The sequence below is a fragment of the Delphinus delphis genome, chromosome 4 (genome assembly GCF_949987515.2).
Source record: "Delphinus delphis chromosome 4, mDelDel1.2, whole genome shotgun sequence".
Classification (NCBI taxonomy): domain Eukaryota; kingdom Metazoa; phylum Chordata; class Mammalia; order Artiodactyla; family Delphinidae; genus Delphinus; species Delphinus delphis.
Genome location: NC_082686.1, coordinates 929,402 through 945,444, shown reverse-complemented (window position 1 = coordinate 945,444; position 16,043 = coordinate 929,402). Strand labels below are relative to the sequence as shown.

At 48.2% G+C, this 16,043-nt stretch overlaps 1 protein-coding gene across 10 annotated transcripts in view; it reads left to right on the top strand.

Annotated features, from left to right (window-relative positions):
- Positions 1–4,256: 4,256 nt before the first annotated feature.
- The window catches only part of PCBP3 (poly(rC) binding protein 3), a 213,437-nt gene continuing 201,650 nt past the window's right edge, over positions 4,257–16,043 (top strand). For 9 of the 10 annotated variants that reach the window (XM_060009757.1, XM_060009754.1, XM_060009756.1 and 6 more), the window contains exon 1: positions 4,257–4,401. The gene's annotated coding sequence lies outside the window, so the exon portion shown is untranslated. The remainder of the gene's footprint in view (positions 4,402–16,043) is intronic. The other variant, XM_060009749.1, reaches the window with a different exon arrangement.

Below are 16,043 nucleotides of genomic sequence, written 5' to 3'. Positions count from 1 at the left end.
TTGTATCCACAGGGTCCTCTGCTGGGTGTTGTTCGGATCTGAAGGGACTGGGTCCCACGGGCACGCAGTCGCCGGGCAGCCGGTGGTTCAGGCACAGGGCAGCTGTAGGGTGTGGTCAGCTGGCCAGGCCTGAAGAGGGCGCAGTGGAGTCCTGGCGGCTGCTGCACAGGCTCGTGAGCCCTTCTCTCTCTCCTTGTGTGTCTCCCTCGGATGCTGCCTCCACGCTCCCCTCTCCCTCCCGTGCACACTTCCAGCCATCACGTCACCCGAGCTGGGGTTCCAGAGCTCTGCCTGTGGGCAGATGCGACCCTCCCCCTCTAGTTATGGGCCAGGGATGTGGCCGGGGACTGCTCAGGAGCTACTCCTTCAGCAAGCAGGTGGGGGGTGGGGGCGGGCCACAGGGCCCCCTGGGTCGCCCCACCTCATAAAGTCACAGTCAGATGCTACAGCAGTGAGGTGAGGTGGGGCAGGAGCACACCTTTGATTCTACGGGGGAAGCACTTGTGTGCAGCCCGGGTGTACTCTCCTGACCAGCGCAGCTCGTGCATGGACTGGTTTACCTGCTTTACGATGTTCACTCCATCACTTGGCCATCAGAGTCACCTGTGACGCAGCCCTGCCTCCCCCAGGCGGCTTTCTTTGATGGGACAGTGGCAGACCTACAGGGCAGAAGGGCCTGGGGGTGTGGTCCTGGGAAGAGGGCCTTCTACCTCTGTGTTTGTGAAGGGGATTTTAGCGGCAAGGAAAGCCTCGGTCCCGCTCAGCAAACTGTGCCCTTGTGTTCAGGCTGAGCATTGGGGGTGGTTGTGATGACCATGTGAGTTCTCACTGGGGAAGGCCAGTGACGCCCCAGACCCACAGCAGACTCAGTTCGAACGCTCTCGACCTCTCCCCCAGGCGGGGGTGCTGGGTGTTGTGTGCGAGGCCACCCGGGAGGGGGGCGTCTATGCATCTGGGGGGACATTGGCGCAAATTACCCTAGGACTGCTTTCCGTGCTTGGCTACGTTCCCGCCCTTTTAGCCGTCTGATCTGGGCCCCCGCCCCCGCCCAGGCTCCAGCCTTGATAACGTGTCCACCCCCCCTCCCCCCACTCTCTAGTGGCAGGGGGCGTGTGACAATCAGGAAGGCCGAGTGCTGTGAGACTTCCCAGGGCCATAGATCTGACACCATTCCAAGCACATGATAATTACGCGGCCCATTCCCTCCCTGCGCCCTGTGCCCCCAACAAGACACCAGGGAGTTATTTATAAACACGGGCCCCTGGGTGTGCTTCTCTCCGAAAGTACGGCGGCAGTGACAGTGATCTAGAGGGCAGCCAACACGCACCCACACATCCGCGGTGCTGGTGGAGGGGAAGCCCCTGGAACGCACTGCAGAATTTGAGGCTGGGTGGTCCACTTCGCGGGGAGGAGGCCAGGCCTGCTCCAGGCCCTGGCCCAGCTGCTGGGGCCTGGGGGTGGAGGCTGCTCCCCTCAGCAGCCTGGCTTGCAGAGGTCTGCTAATCTATGGTAATATGCTGGCGACGTGGACTGTCTTGTGTGTCAAGGGCGGGAGCGTGAGATGAGCAGCTTTTTTCCTCCCAGGGTTGGCAGGAGCTGGAAATAATTGAAAGTTGTTAGGGTCCAACATGCTGTCCCCAAAACACTATCATTAGTTTCCTAATGACTAACTGTGTCTCAGGAGGCGATGAGGCAGCTGAGAGGCCGAGGCTCCTGGAGAGGATGGGGAAGTGGGCGGCTGGCAGCCTGTAATCTGGGGGCGCTGAGGATGCTCTGCCTGCAACCCCACCCTGCGCTGGTCTCTGAAGCAAGGTCCCAGGGTCCCTCTGGCCTCTCTGCCTACAGAGTCAAGGTGAGGCTGCCAGCCAGGGCCACCAGTCGGGACGCTGAACATCCTTCCAGGCCGGGCCTCTGGGGCTCCCTCCTCTGGGTCCGAGTCCTGACCCCATCCCTTTTGTTCACTTCCTGGAATCACGTCTTGTGGGGACAACCCGACCAGGGCCGCCACCTCTTTCTCCTGCCGCACCCCGCTCCCTACCCGAGAGTGGTCCCTCCAGAGCACACGGTTAACCATGCCTCCCTGCTGGGACAGAACGTGACAGGTGCCCCTGCATGGCCGAGACGGGCTCCTAGACCCCTGCCTCAGAGACCCCCTTCTTAGGAAGGCCTCACGCCCCAGGTGTGGCTAGCACTCCCGCTTCTCCCAGGGCTGCTGCCCTTCCGTGGACCCACCCACAGCTCTTCCACCCTCCCATCTGGGTCCTTTCTTTCTTAAAGCTTGTCTTTGAATGACAGGAGTGATATGTGAAGACAAACGAGCACACAGCTCTTCTTGACCCGCCCCCACGCTCTCACTGACTGCTGCCCTGCATCTGGGGCGGACAGTGTGAACTTTCTGAGCATAGCCCAGCTTTGCCTGCTTCTGGGTGCCAGTGGGGCCCCTTGCGTAATGTGGTGAGGCTCCAGGTGCTATGGTCACTTCCACAAAAAGAAGGGGTCATAATGGTGACCTTTTTTTTTGTTTTTTTTTGCGGTACGCGGGCCTCTCACTGTTGTGGCCTCTCCCCGTTGCGGAGCACAGGCTCCGGACGCGCAGGCTCAGCGGCCATGGCTCACGGGCCCAGCCGCTCTGAGGCATGTGGGATCTTCCCGGACCGGGGCACGAACCCGTGTCCCCTGCATCGGCAGGCGGACTCTCAACCACTGCGCCACCAGGGAAGCCCCATAATGGTGACCTTTGAGTGGGTGGGCTTCCAGCGGCCCTCCTACCACCAGGTCATCAGCTCGCAAATGAGTTCACAGAGGAGTGGCCTGGGAAGTGCCTCCTGCCCCAGTCCAGGGCAAACGGGTGCCAACGGGCCCGTGAGCAGGACTGCCTGCAGAGGACCAAGCTGTGTCCCCAGGCCAGTCCCCAGGCCCTGCCCTGGCGGCCTGAGCTGTTGGGTGCTGGGGTCAGAAGTCCCTCCGTCCTGGAGATGTCTGGCCACCCGGTTGACCCTTCCTCTTCTCCAAGGCCTAAGGAGGCCGAGCAAGGCTGAGGGCCGTCCCCCTGCAGATCCAGGGAGGGGGTCCAGCTCTGGACAGGGGTTCCAGGGGAGGGCAGCATCCCAGAACCCCTGCCCGCCTCCACAGCCCGGCCCCCTGCGGCCTGTGACCTGGCTCGAGCCCTTAGAAGCTGCGCTGCAAGAAATAATCCTATGCTAAGGACAGCCGCAACGCAAGGATGGGACATTGGGGTCCAGTGCCTCGAAAATGACCGTAATAGAAACAAAACAAAGCATAACGCGGTCCGGGAGGTATAGAAAAAGGGTAACGGAACAAAAACACCCGAGACATTCTCTGTCCCCTCCGGTCACCTGCGGACAGGTGTGCTGACCGGGCACCTGCAAACATCTATGCGCAAGCCCACCGCGTCCTGGGTCTGCCCGGCGGGTAGGTGGGCATGTGCGGCCAGACTCAGGGATTCCGCAGCGCGGGAGGGAGAAGGGACACCTGCCGAGGAACCGGGACAGGTGGGGGTCCAGCTCGCGGCAGGTCGGGGGATGGCGGGGCGCAATTCCAGGCCGGGAGGACTGCCCGCTTTCACCTTCACCACGGGACCTGGCCCCCTGGGAGAAGCGGGGGAGCGGGCGCACCCCGGGCGGGTGCAGGTCAGCAGGCATCTCAGACCGTCCAGGCCACGCCCCCGACCCTGAGGGTACCCGCCCTTCCCCCACCAGTACCCTCCTCCCCCGTCCACACCTCTTCAGTCCTGGGCCACGCCCCTGGACACGCCCCCGATTAGTGGCCCGCCTCCTGCCCTGCCCCCAGTGGTGGCCTCATCCTGCCTTGCCACCCCTCCGCCCTGTTCTGGAACCCGACCCACCCCACCCCACCTGTGGACCCGCCCCTCTCCCCGCCCTCTTCCCCGCCCCGGCTGGGGACCGCCAGCTCCTGGCCCCGCCCCTTGCCGCTGACTTCCCCGCCCCGCATTGGGCTCCTCCCGGCTATGGCCCCGCCCCCTCGATGACCCGCCCATGGCCCCGCCCCGCCCCCTCCACGCTAATTGGTTTCGTTCTGCAGCGCTTCCTGAGCTCCGATTGGCCGGGCGCGTCGCCGTTCCGCCGTTCGATTGGCCCGCTGCGCCCGCTTTCGCGAGAACCAGCTCCACGGAGGGGCGGGGTCAGCCGCGGCGCGCGGCGCGGGATTGGTCGGCGGAGCAGAGGGGGCGGGCCCGCGCCGCGCGCAGTGCCTCGCCTGGAGCGCGAGGAGCTGCTACCGCCGCCTCAGTCGCCTCAGTCGCCTCAGGCTCGGTCGCCTCAGGCTCCACCGCCGCCGGGATCGCCTGTCCCCACCCCCCAGCCCCGCCCCGGCCGCCCTCCCGCGGGCCGGCCCGCGGGCACGCCCTCTGCCGCGGGACAGGTGAGTGGTCGCGGGCAGGGCCGGGGATCGGGTGTGGGGAATCGGGGTCCCAGCCGGGGGACCGGCCGGGGTCCGGGGTCGGGGGTCGGGGTCCGGGCCGGGGTCGAGCCGGGGTCGGGACCAGGGATCGGGGCCGAGAATCGGGGGTCGGGAGTCGGGGTCGGGGTCCGGGCCGGGGATCGGGAGTCAAGCTGGGGCCCGGGCCGGGGTCGTTGTGGAGCTGGGAATCGGCGGCCCGTGGCCGGGTTCGGGGTCAGTGCCGGGCGTGGGGCGCAGGTCTCGCCCGACTGAGCCCCGCCGAGAGCCCCGAAGACCCCCGCGCGGCCCGGACAAACTTGGACGGCGGCCGGGTCGTCTGCCGGGCGGGGCGGGGCGGGGCGGGAGGCGGGGTCCGGGAGGTCCCCGCGGGACTCTGGGGCGCCCCCTCCTCAAGTTAACGCCCGGGCCGCGCTGCGGGCTCACGAAATGTTCCGAGGACGGAAACTGGACGCGGGGAGGATTTCGGAGGAAAGTGGTGAAGTGACTTCGGGCGAAACGAGGACCCTGCCTGGGCTGCCCTGTCTCCCCTCCCCCGCAATCCAGAAGTTGTAAACAAGAACCGCGCTTCCAGAAGCAGGGGAGTTAACGCTTGCCTGTCAGTAGACGTCCGCCACGGTTCTGCTCTGGACTTTATGGGGCTTACATTTCAAAACGGTTGAAGTTTAGTCGCGTGAGGCTGAGGAGAGATTTGGGGGAAAGCACGTCGTCGGCGCTCGGCTCGGGGCGGGCGGGACGCAGGGGAGGGGCGCGCGGAGGGCGGGGGCGGCGTCCGGGACCACGGCGCCCGCGGCAGCAGGAAGGGGTTCCGTGCGGACGCGCTTTGTGTCCTTTGCCCACACTCCCGGCATCTGCCCCCTTGACTAGTGTCAGCGTCTCTCTGCGACCCCGTGTCAAAGCCAGGAGCGGGTTAGATGGGGCGGGTGCGTGCTCCTCTCGTCAGTTACTGCATTTTCTTCTTTTATTAGGGGGCGAGTCGGAAGGTGTTTCTTATTGTTCCCAGAAGTGTTCCGCTCTGGCAGTATTGTTTGCTGAGAGTGTTTATTTTTTTCTTTTTGCCCGGTGGCGTTTCTACTTTTTTTCTCCTTACTACTCTCAAGTATATAACTTGCGTAGCAGATTAGCAAGTTAACAAAAAGCCAGGTCTTAACACCTCGTGCCTAGGGTTGATTACCTTCCTCCCGCCTTCCTCTGAGGCAACGCGGACTTCTGGGTCTCTTTGGCTCTGCGTGTGAGCTAACAGCACTCCGGGGTGATGAGGATTTATGCTGCGTAATTCACGAAGAAGAATGCTAGGGTAGCGGGGCCTTGATGACAGACCTTTCCGGACTAGACAGGGTAGTAAACAGACCTTCCAGTTCACACCAGTCCTCTGGCACAGGCACGCCCATATCCTTCCGAAATTTAACTTGCTGTCAGCGGGTGAACTGTTGCCCCTGTTCTGTTCTTTGAACTTGGCTTTGGAATTGGGAACCAAAGGAAGTGTGCAAAGGTGCTTTCCTATTGAAGAAAACTGATTTCCAGTCCCCTCGTGCACGAGAACAACTCATCATCTTAAAACGTCTCAGAGATGTGCGTTTTGGCCCAGAGACTGTTTGCAGAACAGTGACACTCTGGAGTGATTGTTGACAAGATCCAAAGTGAGCTCATTGATCCTCCCGTCAGGGGAGCTGGAGTAGTTGTGGGTAGTGTGTTCAGACTTGGAGATCCACCAGAAATGAAGGGGTCTTCGAATACAAGTGCAGTCTGACTGACTGACTGACTTTGGTCACTTCTGAGCACTGACGTTTCTCTCTTGTATGTAGGTGCTGTTATTTACACCGTGAAATTTCATTACAAGCGTGTTAGAATTTATATAACTTCATGCATTTTCTTAGTTAGTACTCAATATTATAAGGTTTTGAAAAAAGGTTTGATGGTAAAAGGAGTTTTTTTGGGTTTTTTTAACTGAAAAGATTGGGTATCCTGTGTAGAATTCAGGGCTTTGGGATTGGTATTGCCACAGGTGGTGCTGATTAGTGGTGATATTGACCTTCAGAACATCTCTCTTCCAGATATCTTTATTAATACTCAGACTTGGAGAAAATACACAGTTTTATAATTACATTTTTAAAAGTATTTATAAGAAAATTTCACCACATGCGCTCATTTTATTAGATGTTTAGAAAGAAGCTATTTTTTTCCTCTGATGTTCAGGGGAGGCTGAGAGCATGCCGTGTTTATATTTGCAGAAATTCTGTGAGGTCCTTGGAACAATCTAGCCATTCAAGGCTGGACACTGTTTCTGTTTCAACAATTTCAGTTTCTGGACCTGTAGCCATGTGTCAATGGCAGAGTCATTCCTATTTTCACAGAAATCCCAGGGCTTTATTGTAAAAGTGATCACTGAAGCAGATCTTGGTAGATGAAAGTTGTACAACCCTTTGGCGAAGAAGGCTGTCCTTTGGGCCATGACAAAGAAAAATACCTGCTCATGTATTGGAGTCACTCCCACATTGAACATTAGGATGAATACTGTAGATTTTTGGGTGGCTCTGGTGTCTCTTAGCTCTCAGCTCTTGCTGCAAGGACTCTTAACAAGTATCCTGGGTCCACTGTCCATGGTGCTGAATATGTGTCGTTTATTTCTGTTTTCCCGTCTCAAATTTCCTTTCCAGTGTGAGAGTAGTTTTTGAAGTTTTAAAATGAATTTCAGAATTCACACTTTTAAAGAAGAGTTGAACAAGGGAATTCTATTGAACCTGAATGGAAGCATGCCTTTTAAGAACTCAAGGCATGTTAGTAATATCTTTTTTTCTAAAGTGCATAATTGTGCTGAGTCAACATTTACTTTTCTTTGCTTAGTCTCCTTCACCCCAGGTGAGAATTTTCTTGCTGGAGTATGGACATCAAATAACAAACCATTGAAATTAAACGAGACCCTGTTTGCTTAACTAACACCCTCTTTAAAAACGTGCTCTTTATTATAGCATGTACATATATTTGTACGTAGAGGCAATTTGTTTTCCCCTAAACAGGGTAGATTGTAACATCCCTCAGCATCACTGGCATGGTGCTTCCCAGCCTTCCTGGAGAGGGACTGGAGCCCTCTGAGAATGTGGGAGGGCTGACGGGCAACTGCCAGGCCCTCGTGCTGCGTTGGAGCAGCATCTACTCTCTTGCCTGTAATTTTGAGTACATCTTTGTAAATCATTTTAGATAAATCCTTTATTTCTCTTGAGGTGGTCTTTTACTTTAGAGTTGCCCCACAGGTTAGCAATAAAAAATAATGGCTGTCCCTTGTGGTACAGAGATTTTTCCATGTGATAGTAAATTGTGCTTCAAACGAAGCAGTGGATTGTTGAGGTGTTTTTGTTATGAACATCTGGAATAGTTCTTTGGCCCTGTTAGCTGTACACTTAACCCAGGTTATTCTTTGACATCTGTTTTGTTGAGAGAGACCCAGGGCAGCTTCTTTCTGCCTCCTCTAAGTTTCAGAAATACTCCCTGAGTGCTACTGTTTCCCAGGCCCTGTGCTATGATCTGGGAACCCACAGGGGAATGAGACAGCGTTCATATCATCGAAGAACTCACCACTTTGGACTGAGGAAAGGACATGAAAACAGATGATTACAGGGGGCCACACTCAGTGCAGCAATTGGGATATACAGAAAGTTGGGTTGGTGTGTTGAGGGGAGGTGACTCATTTAGGCTGGGAATCAAAGAAGGCTTCAGAGAGGAGGTGGCCTTTGGGCTGAGCCCTGGAGTTTGGGTTGTAATTGTTTGGGCATGGATGGGCACACACTGATTAGAAAAAGGCCAGAAGGTTGGTGTCGTTGGAGGACAAGGTGTATGGTGGTGCTGAGGCTGGAGGTGTGGGGGACACTGTGAAAGGGTTGGGACTCTGCTAGAGGTATGGGGTGGGGGGTAGAGTTGAGGAGAGGTGTGGTAGGCACAATAATGGCTTCCCAAAGCTGTCTACCTCCTAATCTCCAGAACCTGTGGACATTTTACATGTCAAAGAGGATTTAAGGTGGCAGTTGGAATGAAGATTGCTAATTAGTTGATTTTAAAACAAAGAGATTATCCTGGATTGCCCAGGTGGGTCCATAGTTATCACAAGGGTCATTAAATGTGGAAGAGGGATGCAGAAGAGTCAGTGTCAGAGTGATGTGAAATGAGGAGGACTCTACTCCTCATTGCTGGCTTAGAAGGTGGAAGGGGTCATGAGCCAAGGAATACAGGCAGAGCCTCCAGAAGCTGGAAAAGACGAGAAAATGGGTTCTCCAGCCAGGCCTCCAGAAAGGAACACAGCTATGCTGACACCTTGATTCTAGCCCAGCGAGACCTGTGTCCGACTTCTGACTTCCAGAACTGTAAGATAATTAATTTGTGTTGTGTTCAACCATTAAATTCAATGGAAAGGTTTTTAGAGCAGCTGAGGAAACTGATGTAAGTTGGGACTCTGCTCTAGAAAGTTTTAGCTGGTGAAATTTAAGGAAGAAGTAACATGTTCAGATTGGCTGTAGAAGATAACTGATGCAGGTGCTATTTATGAGGAAGTTGCCCTAAGTAAGCACGGTTCTGATCCCCAGTTTCATCTCCTGACAAGACTGGCTTCTGACATTGACTTACCTGGCCTGAGTCCCAGTTGAAGTTTTCCTGTAAGCAGCCTGTCAGCCTCCACCCCTGCTAATCGCCATGTCCCACTGGTCCACTCTTCTGTGCTGCGTACTCAGGGGAGAGTGGATCAGGTATACATCTACACATGGGATTGTGGGGTCATAGGGCAGGCCCAGTTCCAACCTCAGCTGTTAAAGTATTTTCCAAAGGTTTGTTTCTTCACATCCTTGCTAATCCTTTATACATTCAGCTGTTTCATTGTTGTCAGTTGAGTAGATATGAAATATCTCACTGTTTTAATTTATATTTCCTTGATTACTAGTGAGTTTGAGGATTTTTTTTTACCCATTTATTGGCCACTTGGCTTTTCAAGTCTATAATTGGTATTCTTATATTGTTTGTCTGTTTGTTGCCTGGGTTGTTCCTTTTATAGCTTTTTAGATGTTCTTTATATATTCTGGATTCTATTTGTGTCCTGTTTTTTATCCTTTTAAAATTGCTATTTTGATGAACAGATGTTTAATTTTAATGTAGTCAGATTTATCAATCTTTTTCTTATTGTCTGTGGTTATTAAATCTTATTTAAGAAATCCTTTGTTACCCCATAGTCATAAGATATTCTCCTCTTAAAATTTTAAAAGAAATATTTTCTCTTCATATTCTACTTTGAACTTACTTTTGTGTGAGGCATGAGGTAGAGCTATGATTTTAGATTTTTTCCAAATGCATAACCAATTCTACCAGTACTATTTATTGAGTACCATCCTTTCCCCAGTGATCTGCAGTGCTGCCTTTGAAACATACCAGACCTCACAAATGTGTGGATCTGTTTCTAATTTCTCCAAGTAAATAGTGATGATTTCATTTCCTCCTTCCTAGTCCTTAAATCTTTTATTTTATTTTTTATTTTGTCTTATTCCCTTTGTTTGGACCACTAGACAAAGTTGCATAGAAATTGTGGTAAGGCTATCCTAATATTGTTTTTCACTTTAAAGGCAATGTTTTCAAAGCCTTAAATTTGAAGTTTGCTATATATTGGTAGATTCCTTTTACTAGGTTAAGGATGGTCTTATCTACTAATCGCTTGATAAAAGATTTTTTAAAGTCATTAATAGATTCTTAATTTTATCAAATGATTTCTTTACCTATTTAGATAATTTTGCATCTTTTCTTCTTTGAACTCTGAGGTGAAATACTTTAATCTTCTATTTTTGAACCATCATTGCTTTCTTGGGATAAACTCTACTTTGTCATGATATACTACATTTAAAACTTATTATTGGATCCCATATGGTAATAGTTCACTTTTGATTTTGGCATATATTTTCATAAGAAGTATTGACTAATAATCGTTTCTTGGATCGCTCTTAATCAGGTTTGGTAGCACTATGATGCTTCATCATCTCTAATCATTTCCGAAAGGGAGGGGTGTTTGTCCCTTGGAAGTTTGGCAGTATTGCTTCTTCACTGCTCTAGATCCGGACCCTTTTAGGACATGGATTAACATTGCAGTTAATCACTTTAGAAGCTGGTCCATTCTGCTCACGTTTCTTTGGCTGGAGGGAGTCATTCTGGACATGCCTAGTTTCGAATGGGGCAGGGAGGTAGAGTCTTCCATGTTCTGGAAGTTTAGGACCACTGGATACTGGTAAATATTAGTAATATTTACCACACTAGAGAGGCGAAGTGATGTCAGTGCTACTGAATTAGCCAAAATTAAAGCTGTCTTCCTCTCTAGGTCTTGTTCGTAGTTTTTGCAACTATGTTGTCTATCAAGGGACCGGTTAGAATATGAATGAAGCTAGACATCATATTTGTTTGTGTTTCTTTTGAACAAACCGTCCTGCTTACTTCCTCCAGAACCCACCTTGGGAATTCCTGCCTCTCCACCTCTCCTTATTGCAGAGGAAAAGTCTCCCTTTCTCATTCCTTCCCACGGATCTAAATCTCAACCATCCTTCAAGGCTGGCACAGGACCTGCTGAAGCTCTCTACATGAGCCCTGACTTGTGGTGAATGCTCCCTTCACTTTTTACAGTACTGTCCTGCCTCAGAGGTGCAGAGGGCAGGGTTCAGTTGCGTTTATGAGTGGTTGGTTGATCAGAAGAGTCTTCACATCCAAGTGTAAGCTTCCCTCCTTTGTCTGAGCTCTGCACTGGGAAGCTAGGTAAAGTGGACAGACTGTATGAATGAAGTTGACCCCACCGTGATCCCCTCCTCCTAGTATTCATGCCCTTGTATAATAACCCCATCCCCACTGAGGTGGAACCTGGGATGTGCTTCTAACTAGTAGAATGAGGCAAAAGTGATGGATGTCAATTCCATTATTCCATCTTGCTAGAAACTAGAGATTCTCTTTGCTGGCTTGAGTAAGTGCCTCTAGGAGCTGAGGGCGACCTCCAGAGACAGCCAGTAGGGAGCAGGGGCCCCCAGTCCTATAGCAGGGAAACAGCTGCCAGCAACCCGAGTGAGCTCGGAAGCAGATTCTCCCCCAGTTAAGCCTGCAGATGAGAATATCGTCCAGCCAACGCCATGACTGCAGCCTTATGAGACCCTAAGCAGAGGACCCAGTTAAGCCTGTTCAGACTCCTGACCTACAGAAACTGTGAGATAATAAACGTGTTTTAAGTTGCTAAGTGTGTGATGGTTTGTTACGCAGCTGTAGAAGGGCAGTGTACCAAATCTGTACTGACCTCCCAGCTACCCTCACTAGAAGTGGGTTTAGGCTGATGAAGGTTGTTTGAATCTATTTGAGATACAGGCAGAAAGTATAAAGTACAAAATAAACATCATCTATAATCTTACCACTCAAGGATTGCCAATTTTTTTCCTACTTTTATATGTGTATGATATGTATTTCCTAAAGGTGGGATTCATTCCATAATATGTTTTATAAACAACTTTTTTTCTTTGTAGATAGTGAGCATTTTTTGTGTCATCATATTCTTCTAAAATATGATTTTGAATGGCTGCATAATATTCCAGTGGGAATCCCAGTTTATTGAACCTCTTTCCTATAGCTGGACATTTATGCTTCTTTAAAATATTTACTGTAATAAATAATGCTTTAATAAGTATCCTATACAAAACTCGTGGTGTGTATCACCAATTATTTCTGAAAGATACATTTCTAAAGGCAGAATTTTCATGTCAAAACTTGTAGGTGTTTTTAAGCTTTCTGATATTTGACCATCCAGCTTCCAGTGTTTCTTTTAAAAGGATACAACTCAAGCATCTGCTTCTGTAACTCACCAGGTTGGGATAGGACAGAACTATTGATTTTTGAGCATTTAGATTCTTGTTTTCTTAACCCTGTTTGCAAAGTGCTTTTAAATTATTCATTAAAGTGCAGTATTCTATTTATAGACATATTTGTGTATGAGATCGCTCCCTTAATGTCTGGGCAAAAAGCCTATGAATTGCTATTATCACATCCCTATCTTTGTAAATCCTTTGTAAATCCTTTTCTACTCCTATCCACCCTTTCTTTGTTTTCAACCAGATAGAGACACTGAAACATGTAAGGTCTTATAGCTCTGATGGTTACTCAGATGAAATGGCTGTTCTGAATGAGCCCTTGTTCTTCTCACCATTCTTTAAGTAGTTGACTTCAAAAAGATGAGAGATCAGAAGAATATTAATTATTAATTCAAAATATTTTTTTCCTGATTCATAAAATAATGAGTGCTTATTTAGAAATTTTATAAAATAAAGATTAACATCAAAAGCAGAATAAAAATCTTTAATTCCGCCACCCACAGATGACCACTATATAAACATAACTTGTTCATACTAGCCTGTTCTTATAGTGTATTGATTAGATTCTGATGACTAATATCTTAGGGGGAATTTTTGAGTCAATGTCTATGAGTAAAATTGGCCCATAATTTTCCTGTAGCTGTTCACTGTCTAATTTGAGATGAATGCCTAGTTTATTAATTTGAAGCTTTTATCTTTTACTAATAATGTGCATTTAAGGTGGTACATTTCCTTATAAATAATGCTTCAGCTGTATCATACAGGGTTTGACTTGAGGTATTTTCAGTACTATTTAATATATGCTACGCACTAAATTGTTCCTCCCTCAAATTCCTATGTTGAAACCATAACCCCCGAAGTCATGGTATTTGGAGATGGGGCCTTTGGGAGATAATTAGGTTTAGGTGAGGTCATGAGTGTGAGGTTCTTATGACGGGATTAGTGCCTTATATGAAGAGACCAGAGGGCTTGCTCTCTTACTCTCTTTCCTTGCCATGTGAGGACACAGGAAGAAGGCAGCCATCTGCAAGGCCAGGAAGTGGGCCCTCGCCAGAACCTGACCATGTGAGCACCCTGCTCTCAGACTTCCCAGCTTCCAGAACTAAATGAGAAATAAATGTCTATTGTTTAAGCCACCCAATCTATGGTATTTTGTTATAGCAGGCTGAGCTAAGACAGTAATTGCCATTATGATATTTTTCTTTGACTTGTAGGTCATTTAGAAGAATATTTTAAAATTTCCAGACATATGCATGTTTCTTATTTTATTCTTTTCCATCACAATTGCATTGCCCAAAGATCTTGCTCTTTATTTTAATCGTTTGAAATTTGCTGATGTGCCTTATAGCAGAATATGGTGTATAGGTTTTCTCACATGTTCCTGTGTGCTTGTAAAGAATTTAGGTTCACTGTTCTGTATATTCTGTTCCACTAACTTGATAAGCATATTACTCAGGTCTTCTGTTTTTTACTATTTTTTTGTCTGGTTGTTATATCCATTACTAAGATAATTACACACTTTCATTATGATTATGGATTTGTCTTATTTCTTTTTCAGTTCTGTCAGTTTTTATTTATATACTTTGAGACCATGTTATCAGGGGAATGCAAATTTAAAATTGTTATGTCTTCCTGCTGAATTCAAACTTTAATTATTATGTGTGGTTCTCTTTATCTCCAGTAATGTATCTTTGCCTTTATGGTGTAATTGTCTGATGCTAATATAGCCATACCAGATTGCTTTAGGCTCATATTTGCATGATATCTTTTTTTTTAATGATTTTACTTTCAGCCTTACTATAGTTTTATACCTTAGATATGTCTCTTGTAAAGATTATACAGTTAGACTTTTTTCCATCCAATCTGATAATTTTTGCCCTCTAATGGGAACATTCAACTCATTTACATTGAATGTAATTACTGATCTATTTGAGTTTAAATCTACAAACCTATTGTATGACACTCTTGTCCTACATTTTCTGTGTTTATTTCCTCTCTTCTCTTGTATTATTTGAAACTAGTATTATGATTTTAAAAAATCATTCTACTTTTCCACTAGTTCTAGTACATTGGAGGTTATATTCTATTTTTCTTTCTTTTTGTGGTTACCATGTAAATTAGATAAGGTGTTATTAACTTATCCAGATAATGCCATTATACCTTCTTCCCGGACCATGCAGAGATCATTTTCTTAGAATACTTGAACTCCATTCACCCCTCCAGATTTATGTGTGATTGTAACTGTATATTTTAATTCTGTATGCTCTTTTCTTTCTTTTTTTTTTTTTTTTTTTGCGATACGCGGGCCTCTCACTGTTGTGGCCTCTCCCGTTGCGGAGCACAGGCTCCGGACGCGCAGGCTCAGCGGCCATGGCTCACGGGCCCAGCCGCTCCGCGGCATGTGGGATCTTCCCGGACCGGGGCACGAACCCGTGTGCCCTGCATCGGCAGGCAGACTCTCAACCACTGCGCCCCCAGGGAAGCCCTGTATGCTCTTTTTAAACTCAACTAAGTAATATTAACTGTGTTAGTATTGGGACTTTCCCAGTGGTCCAGTGGTTAAGACTCTGTGTTTCCACTGCAGAGGGTGCAGTTTCGATCCCTGGTGGGGGAACTAAGATCCCACATGCCGTGCAGCATGGCCCCAAAACAAACAAACAAACAAAAAACCACAAACAACAAAAACCAAACACAAAACAGTGTTAGTGTTTAACATGCTGGCAGTGTTCACTTAGATTTATTCACATCTTATCCATTCTTTGCTTTTCATTGCTCTCTGACACTTCCGAACTCCATTTTGGGGTCATTTCCCTTCTACCTGAAGAGGCTTCTTTAGAAATTCCATTTTTGCTCATCAGCTGGTAGTACATAGACACTCTTGATTTTTTTCTAAAAGTATCTTGATTTCACTTTTTTTTATTTTTAAAATTCCTTTAATTTACTTAAAATTTTTCGGGATATAGTTTACATGCCATAAAATTCACCTTTTTAAAGTTTAGATTCAGTGGTTTTGGTATATTTACAAGGTTGCATTACAAGGTTGCATTACAAGGTTGTGCAACCATCATCACTACCTAATTCCAGAGCATTTTTATCACTTAAAAAGAAACCTCATACCTCTTAACAGTCACTCCCCATTCCTCCCTTCTCCCAGCCCCTGGAAGCCACTAATCTACTTTCTGTCTGTAAGGTTTTGCCTGATATGTACTTTTCACGTGAGTGGAGTTGTAAATATGTTGCCTCTGGTGCCTGGCTTTTCACTTAGTATAATAATGTCAAGGTCCATCCATGGTCCACCGTAGATGTATCAGTACATTCCTGTTTATGGCTGAATAATATTACACTGTATGGATATATCACATTTTGCTTATCCTCAGTAGGTAGACATTTGAGTTTTTTCTGTTTTTTTGTCTGTTATGAATAATGTGCTCTCAGCAGTCATGTACAAGTTTTTGTATGAATACATGTTTTCAGTTCTTTTGAGTATATACTTAGGAGTGAAATTGCTGGGTCAAATAATAACTCTATGTTTAACTTTTTGAATAACTGCCAAACTGTTTTCCAAAGATGCTGTACCATTTTACATTCCCACCAGCAATGCATAAGGGTTCCAGTTACTTTGCATCTTCACCAACACTTATTTTCAGTTTTTTGATTATTGCCATCCTAGTGGGTGTGAAGTAGTATCTCCTTGTGGTATTGATTAGTATTTCCCTAAAGACTGATGCTTTTGAGCACCTTTTCGTG